General features: G+C 35.8%; 1 long non-coding RNA gene across 1 annotated transcript; it reads left to right on the forward strand.

Annotated features, from left to right (window-relative positions):
* Positions 1–2,130: 2,130 nt before the first annotated feature.
* On the forward strand, positions 2,131–7,948 carry LOC140236016 (uncharacterized). The gene is made up of 3 exons (XR_011901738.1): positions 2,131–2,474; positions 4,800–4,897; positions 5,337–7,948. It is a non-coding gene; the product is annotated as an uncharacterized lncRNA (long non-coding RNA).
* Positions 7,949–8,936: the final 988 nt, after the last annotated feature.

Consider the following 8,936-nt stretch of genomic DNA (forward strand, 5'->3'; position numbering starts at 1 on the left):
TCTGGTGATCCAAGCCATGATGTTGCTTTTCATAAATGGTTGCAATACTTTCTAAGTTTTCATATTCCACGCGTTGAAATCTGATACTTTGGATTCTGACAGGTATCAAGATAAAAATTAATGCCCTTTTATCTGGAATCGTTGTGGTCCTCGTCTGACATTTTGATTCATCTGTCGTTCAAGTTATCAAATTGTTGATGCAGAATGAAACCTATATATACATATATGTCGACGGGGGGGGGGATGCAGCAGCATAAATAGAACGCATCAGTGAATCTTTGGGAACATTGGACAATCTGTTGAAAAGTTACGATTTTTTTTTAATTTGGTGCCCCCATCTCCAGAGGAGAAGACTACAACATTTTATGAAATCATGCAATGTCAACGATATGCAGAAAATTGATACAATTTTTTTTTAAACTTTTCTAGCACAAAGAGAGAACACTTATCTTGCCTCTTTCAGAAAGGATGGGGGAATGATATCACCCTTAATAAGGTCAGTAACAATAAAAGAATAAATATTGCGGATTCGCCTTATGTGTGATGCCGTGAACTGTAGTATTCTTCTAATGGCTATTCAGATACTTTAAAAGCTCGTGGCTATATAACAGATTGTGTGATTTTCTCAAAATTTGCTGATGCGTTCTATTGCTGCTTTCACTCAAACCACATGTAGGCCCTAAATTTTAATTTCATTCTCCTTTACTCATGGTTCATTCTATCTACCGCGCTCTGTAGAATGGACATGTACAACAATTCGGGTTAACAAAATAACAGAACCATAGAAAACAAAGTGAATATAAAAAAGACTTTCACAAAACGTTATCATTTTTTCCTGTGTGCTATTTCCTAGACCTATTACCATTGATTACAGAGATGTGCTGTTGGGATAAAATTATAAATTCCATAGGCTTGTAGAGGAGCTAGGTCAATATGGGGCGCCAAGTGTCACATGGCCTATCGGTCATTTCATTAGCAAAATGATAATTTCGTTAACGAAACGACTGATTTCGTAACGAAATAGGCCATGCGACACTTGGCTCCCCATAGGTCAAGTGCTCTCTAGGGCTCATACGGGTAATTAATTCCCCATAGAGACGTGTGTCAAAATTCAAATTTCAAAAAATTCTGTAAAATAACTGGGAGAAATGAGGTGTTTCAGCTTCACTAATCTGGATAAGTGAGATATACCCTCTCATCAATCAAATTTCCAGGGTGGGTTCTTTGGCTCAAATTCTGTCCAAGGGTCCGCAAAGCCAGACTACGAGTTCTTGTCACTCAAAAAATAACCTATTTTCCGTACACGTACCCAGTGAAATATAGTCCCCTCAAATTCAATCAGAAAAGCTTTCATCTTCCAACCAAAATGCAGTTTGTAGAGGAATTCATACTCAATATCTACAGCTATTCTGTTTTTTGCCAAACTTCATCATTGATTTTTAATTAATTTTTTTCTTCATTTATTTTGGTATCTTTGGTACGAATTTGTGAAGGGGTCTGGGACATTCCATTTTATTTACAGGAGTGAGCCCTCTACGATCTCATGGGAAACGCCTTTTCGAAATTATTTTTTTCTCACTCTACACAATCGTTAATGACTTCATGTATTATTGGAGAGTTCCTGTCTGGACTGGGAATTTCGAAAAATTCGAAACTTTTGAATGGATTGTCCGATTTCCCTCAAATTTTCACGAAGTGTTTCACTGAACATTCGCTATTCACTGAATCCACGTAATATATTTATTCTATCTATGTATTCTTTCAAGAAAGCTGTAAAGACAATGCTGCTCTCTGGATATCAGTGATCTTATAATGTCATTGCAATTGTATTGTATATGAAATTCCCTCGTTGAATTATCGCCGTTCAGAATTTATTGCGTAATGTTATGTAACCGACCATGACCTGTAACTGTGCACCTGTACCTCGGTGAGAAAATACTTTGCCATGCTTTACAATTCAGCGATCAAGGTAATCTCACTTTGTATATTAGCGAAAGCAGACAGACCTCTCCTCTCTCCTTTCTCCAATCCTATCTCTATGCAAGTCGTCGGCGTTTTCACGAACTGACGCTATTTCGATTTTGGTCAAAATTTTCAAAATCGAGATATTGGTACCAAATGAAAGTGCTTTCAAAACTCTACCGAATCCCAAAATTTTAGATCACAAAATTAATTATTCTTAATTTTATCAAAGAAAGAAAAAAACGACGGTACTCGAAATATCGAGAAATTGAGAAAAAGGAGTTTCACGAACCGACGCACGAAAGATACGCCGGTTCGTAAAACCCGAATTGCTACGGTGAAGAGCAATGCGGGTTTCACGAACTGTCGCAGTTGCGTTACTTTGAGCTTTGTTCAACTTACTGGCCTAGAATTAGGTTTTGGCCCTAATCCAGATCTCAGAGTGAGAACCAAACCTTCTGAAAGATGAATGACGGCCTAAGCCAGCCCACTGTCCACGAGTGAAGTGAATGGTAAGCTATAATCCTATTAAAATCATGCTCAAAATAACAGTTTCAGTTGGACTACCATAACCATTAATTGCGGTAGTGTGTAGTCCCATGTATTCAATCGCGTGATGCTTATGAAGCCTAGACTGTAAACGCCATACAATTTCAAATTAGATCCCAAATCATATTATTTATTGTTTCTTTTCAACTTATGTCGTTACTTCTGAGACTACTGAGTACTGTAGTCGTAACGTCTGTGTGCAAGACATGCAGATTGCAAGATTTCAAAGTCTCGAAGACACTAAAGCCTTGACTTTTGAGTTGAAAATGAAATCATGAGATTGACAAAGTAGGCGTACTGAACAAAAAAAAAAAAGTCTAACAGTAAAACTCAAAGGAAGAGTAAAGAATAAAGTTAGACATGTTAGACTTTTACTTTCAAGTCTAACTATTAAGTCTAAGTTAAGACTTTACTTGTAATACCGGTACCAGTTACTAAAACTAAGATCAGCTGAAGTCTAAGACCAAGTCAAATTAACACAGTTCAGAGCCATACCGGTACACGGTAGTCTAGCTCTAGATCTACATCTAGACTAGTGGTAATAGTAGGTAGAGTCCACCCATTTTTTCCCCCAATCTTTACTGGTCCATTCCTGAAAAAGTTACTGGTCAGTGTCCAACAGTGATTTTTCCTGGTCAGGGACCGTCGGACCAGTGCCAGTGTGCAGCGTTGGTGTAGATGTCATCTATGACAGTATGTGGTCTAGTGATACTACCTAAACACTACGAGTACTCTACAGGTTAGGTGGCTTTCCTGTACAGTGCAGTGTTAAAGTATACTTGTGAATTCAGCCCTAGTACCGTACTGTGTGTAGTGTATGTCTAACGTTAGTTCGAGTGGAGTACCTAAGCACAGCGGTGGGGCTTTTTTCCCCTAAAACTTGTGAATGTGGCCCAACCAAATGGCGTTTATATATTTACGCTTGATTGATAGTGATACAGTGGCGCTGTCGATTTCCACAGCAGCCATACATAATCTTTTGTCCTTTCTTCTTTCCTTATTTCCCTTTGTTCTTTCACACTTTTTATTCTTGGAATCGAAGGACTTCTAAGAAATGTCCCTCGACTGATTTAACCAGGACTCTTGAGTTCTGGTAAACCTAACCTAACCGAGTAACCGTTAACATTTGTTAGGCCTAACATAACAGTAACACTGACTTAGCCCTGTATTGACTTTGTCTTTGGCCGACTTACTGAGATGGCGAGTCTAACTCTTTAACGTTAGTCTAAACGTAGTCGTTCGATCTGTCAGTGTCAGTGTCACCGGCTTTTGTATATGGTGCCATCTCTAACGTACGTTAACAAGTTGATGTTAGTTATCTATGTCAACTTACTGAGTCAGTAATAGTGGTACTGTCATCCTGTTGGATATCGCCGCAATATCATCCGTGACGTGTTAATTTCGTGTCACAAAGACAAAAGTTGCCAAGATCTAATAGTATTAGATGTCTAGATCTAGATGTAGTCTAGATCTATAATATAAATTTTGTGAACCACTGGTAACTTAAAAGTGAAAGGTCTAGACTTCACTTAGTCTATAATTAGACCAGACATTCATGAGGCAAAGGCCTATTTAGTAGATCTATTCTTATTCTATTTTAACGTCAATTCCTACTAACTCGCCACGTGTTATTTCTAAGGCCAAGGACTTCCAGGTTAGTGATTTTTTTTTTTTCATAAATACCAAACAGCAGACGTGTTTCATTTGCATTCTTGTGCAGACTTCATGAAAATATGTGCAGTATCAAAGAAATATGATGCACATGACAATGCCAGTGTTTTATAGGTGAATGGTTAATACCTTTAAAAGCTGAATGATAATGTAGAGTCTAGGTCTAATTAAGATGTTACAGTCTCTGATAAGAAACAGGTTTGATTGTCATAGACTGTTTCCCAAATGCAGGTACATGTAGTAATATTCAGCTATTTCAATGCAATGCCTTGTTTACAAATACATGTAGATTTATATTCATGTGAATGATCATGTGAATGATGATTCAATTTCTACATGAGACATACCAAGTGCTAAACATAATATCTTGCATCAGTAAAATGTGTAAATGAAGAGACAATTTGAATATGCATCAAATACGAACAGCAGCATTTTTTGACATTCTTTGATCCTACATAGGCCTACCATTTTGTTTTATGTTTAATATAAATAGAGCAAAATAATTTCAACTTCAGTTTTGTTGGCTGATTTTTTTTTCTTCTCAAAATTAAAGTTGTATCTTGTGCCATGGTGTTTGATTTTAATCAAAAGTTCTTAATTTCTTTCTTTTCTTTCAGATGACTGGTGCCATGCAGTAGCGAAGAACTGGACTGTCTCAGAAAAGAAAAGGAAAAGTACAGGGTCGTGTATATCACCAACGGATGTGAATACAATGGTAATGTAGAGTCTAGGTCTTATTAAGATGTTAAAGTCTCTGATAATAAACAAGTTTGATTGTCGTAGACTCTTTCCCAGATGCAATTAGTAATATTCAGCTTTTTCAAAGCAATGCCTTGTTTACAAGGACATGCAGATTTATTCATGTGAATAATAATTTAAATTCTACATGAGACTTACTAAGTGCTAGACATAAGATCTTGCATCATTAAAATATGTAAAAGGCGAGACAATTTGAATATGCATAAAAAACAGCAGTATTTTTTTGACATTCTTTGATCCTATATACCGTTTTGTTTTATGTTTAAATAAATAGAGCAAAATAATTTCAACTACAGTTTAGTTGGCTGATTTCTTTTTCTCAAAATGAAAGTTGTATCTTGTATCATGATGTTTGATTTTAATCGAAAGTTCTTAATTTCTGTCTTTTCTTTCAGATGACTGATGCCATGCAGTAGCGAAGAGCTGGACTGTTTCAGAGAAGAAGAAAAAAGTACAGCATCGTGCTGATCATCAAGGAATGTGAATACAATGGCTTAGGAAAGAAGACAATCTACAGATAGGATAGAAGGGAGAAATTGGGATGAAGGGCGACAACATAAGGACGGTATATCTACAGTGAAATGTGATTGTAAAGTGGAAACATGAAAGGAGATCCTAAGATTGAAGGTGAAAACAATGCATTCCATTCTGTGATGTCATAATTACAATTTTGCTACACTTTAATAACACTACAGAGAGACATTTATATCAAGGAAAGCTTCATGTGGATGTGGAACGTTAGATTTTTTTAAGTGTTCATTGGTATGTATTTCATGATAATAAATCTTGAAGGTTTTGTGTGGTAATCATAACCTTGTGATAAATCTTGATAGATTTCTAAGTGCACATTGGCAATATTTAGATGATGCTGTAATCAGATTAAGTTCTATTCTCCTTTATTCTTTTATTTATTATTTTGTTGTCTTCAACCCACTTTGAATGTGTCACGTATGATTCTTATAAACATGGGAACATGCACTCCATGTAAATGATAGGACTTTTCACAAATTGACATAATTATTCAACCATCACTAGACTGTTCTGTTATAAGATGTTCTTTATCTAACTAAAATTGTAAATTATGATACGTGTATGTTCCCATGCAAACTCACAACAAAATACAGAAATTTGAGTTCTTTTAATAATAATTCATTATGTCTCTAAATTCACGATTAAAGAAAGTGATTGCAATAAGGATGTCAAACATCGTATATTAAAATAATAGATTATTCATTTGTCTCCATCCGTAGTAACGCACGCAACTGCAGTGTGCAGTTTGTAGGCTGCTGTGAAAAAAAAAAATCACAGGCAGCCCAAGCAGGATTCGAACCCACGACCTCTGGATTACTAGACCAGCGTCATAACCACTAGACCACCAGAGTGCCCTGGCGCTACCTTTACACATGAATAATTAAGTATAGAAGGGCTTGGGGGCGCTTCGAAGTTTACTGCTCTTATTAAATATGTACATGTCATTTGCAACTCAACTAAAGATGATTAAACACACTGAAATTCTTACTTTAAATGATATTCATAATCTGTTTTTTTTTTCTTTAATAGCTTGGGATGTACACTTTATACACTGTATCGGTCTACATTTCGCCTACAATATGGAATTCTTTACTTCGAGACGTTTGTTTTTAACAAACAAAAAATTAAGAGTCCTTGAAAGGTGCTGTAAAACAGTGGTGTTTGTTTGTTTGTTTGTTTTTTGGTGGGGGGGGGGGGAGGGGAGTCAAATTAGCCTTGGCCCCTCTCCGCCGTCTTTTTTTTTTTTCCTTTAGCTGCATATTTTTTAGTCATCACATGAAAATTCGTCTGCATCCACCCCGTAGTTTTGCTGATGACCTTTCTTTTTAATTATTTTAGCCACACACAATTTTGGCTGAATTTCCCCAACCCTCTTGTGAATTTGCTAGTACATGTACTAAAACACATTCTCAGAATGTGTTTATAGTACTGGTGGATTAAGGATTCACAGGGAGGGGGGGGGGGTCGGCCAAAATTTCTCTTTTCTCATAATACAAGCCTTCGGGGCGAAAGGCTGATATTATGGGCTTTCTACACACATTTTTAGATGCTAATTATTGGTTAACATGAGCATGATCATTTATGTTGTGATTAATTTGTTTCCTTATATATGTATGACTTCTATTAGAGACTTAATTGGCTTGGCACTCCTTACATCGACCTATTTTAGACACCCATTTCCCTCTCTCGTGCTTTTTCTCTACTGTCCTGTGAATAGTGTAACTACATGTACATGCAGTACCTCTTCTCTTTTGTATGATATACATCAAGTTTTTATCTGAGCATATGGGTGTTGCAGCACTCTCAAGCTTCATGCATATGCAGCAACATCTTTGAGTGGTCATATACATACATGTAGTTATGCTTGATATATTAATTTGAGGATGTTATTCTTTCTCTTGTATATGTTCCGTCCGCACTCTATAGATGTAAATGTACGATGTAAGATTTGGTGTGCATGTTCGAACTGTGTTCCTCTTTTTGTGAACACACAAGAACTGATATAATAATGAACTTGAATTGCACATATTCTTGAATCTTGATTCCATCTCCATTTGCCATTGGATATGTATTGATTTATGGAGCTCTTCCACAATTGTTATCCTTCCCATTGTCATTACTCATCTCTGAATAATTCAAATTTGATATTCTATTGAGGACCTATGTTTCTTCGATTACATAATGTACCTCTTCAATATATTGCTGCAAAAGGCATAATAAAACATGACCATTATTATATATTTAAAATGAAGCTTGAAATTCTGATAGTGTTGATATTCATGTATTTTTAGGAGTTTATCAGTTTCGAAGAGTGCATGCAGGATGAGTTTATGTCTTTATATGATCAGGTGCAGCTATCATAGAATCTGTTGAGCAGGAAAGAGAAAGATGGAAAATGAGGAATTATGAGTGAATTCGCATGCGAGCCAAATGACAATAATGACACTGATAAAAATTGTGACAAAGTAAATGTCACAAATATGTGGAATAATAAGAAATAAAGAAATTAATATATTATTTCAGAGAAAGAAATAACAGAGTGCATGCATGAGTATGAAAGATGAGTAAATACAAGTAATTATTACTGACTGGCACGTCTTTTTCCCAAGATTTAGCGGTATCCTTCATCTTAGAACAAACATTCATAATTACAGTGTATTATGAAGGAAGTGAACCGAATTTGAATTAAAAATAATGTGAAAAAATGAAAAAGTAAGTTGATTAAGTAAAAAAAAAAAACGGTAAAAAGTAAAAAAAAATATGAAACACAGTTTACCGAATACATGTATTACCATAGATGTCCAAATGCAAAAGTGTTAAATAATAATATATCCACAAAAAAGGGGGGGGGGCAAAGAAATCTTTGGAACGATCAACCACACCTATAATAACAATACATGCGTGTACTAAATGAAGATGAAAACAATGACAACACTCTTTTTAGAACAATTAAGAGAAACTGGCTTGTATTATCATCTTAATTATCACTAAATGTATTGTAATCATCACAACAATCATTACATGACAATTAATTTCAATTAATAAGGTTATTGTTGATAAGCAGGTATAGCCCTAATAGTATTTGTATGTAAACACATACGAAAATGAAATAGCGACGGTTCGTAGATACACGCGTATTGCACGTTACCTATTGTACAGGCCCTACAGCGCGGGTCTCACGAACCGGCGTAATACAACTTACGTCGGTTCGTGGGACCCGCGCTTAAGTACATAACCTATGGTGCGCGCAAGAAACGATGGATTTACGAACCGACGCAGTGAGTTTGAAGACAGAAATATCGTAAATTTTTTGAATTCACACTAAAATTACACTATGGATAGGAAGAATAACTTCCACTCTCATCACCCTGTCAAAATTTTCACACACAAGACAGGAAAAGTCATTGAAAACGTTGTCTAAAACTTGTGAGATCTTTAAACGCGATTTTCTCAGAACTGCATTT

Source organism: Diadema setosum, chromosome 12 (genome assembly GCF_964275005.1).
Source record: "Diadema setosum chromosome 12, eeDiaSeto1, whole genome shotgun sequence".
NCBI lineage: Eukaryota > Metazoa > Echinodermata > Echinoidea > Diadematoida > Diadematidae > Diadema > Diadema setosum.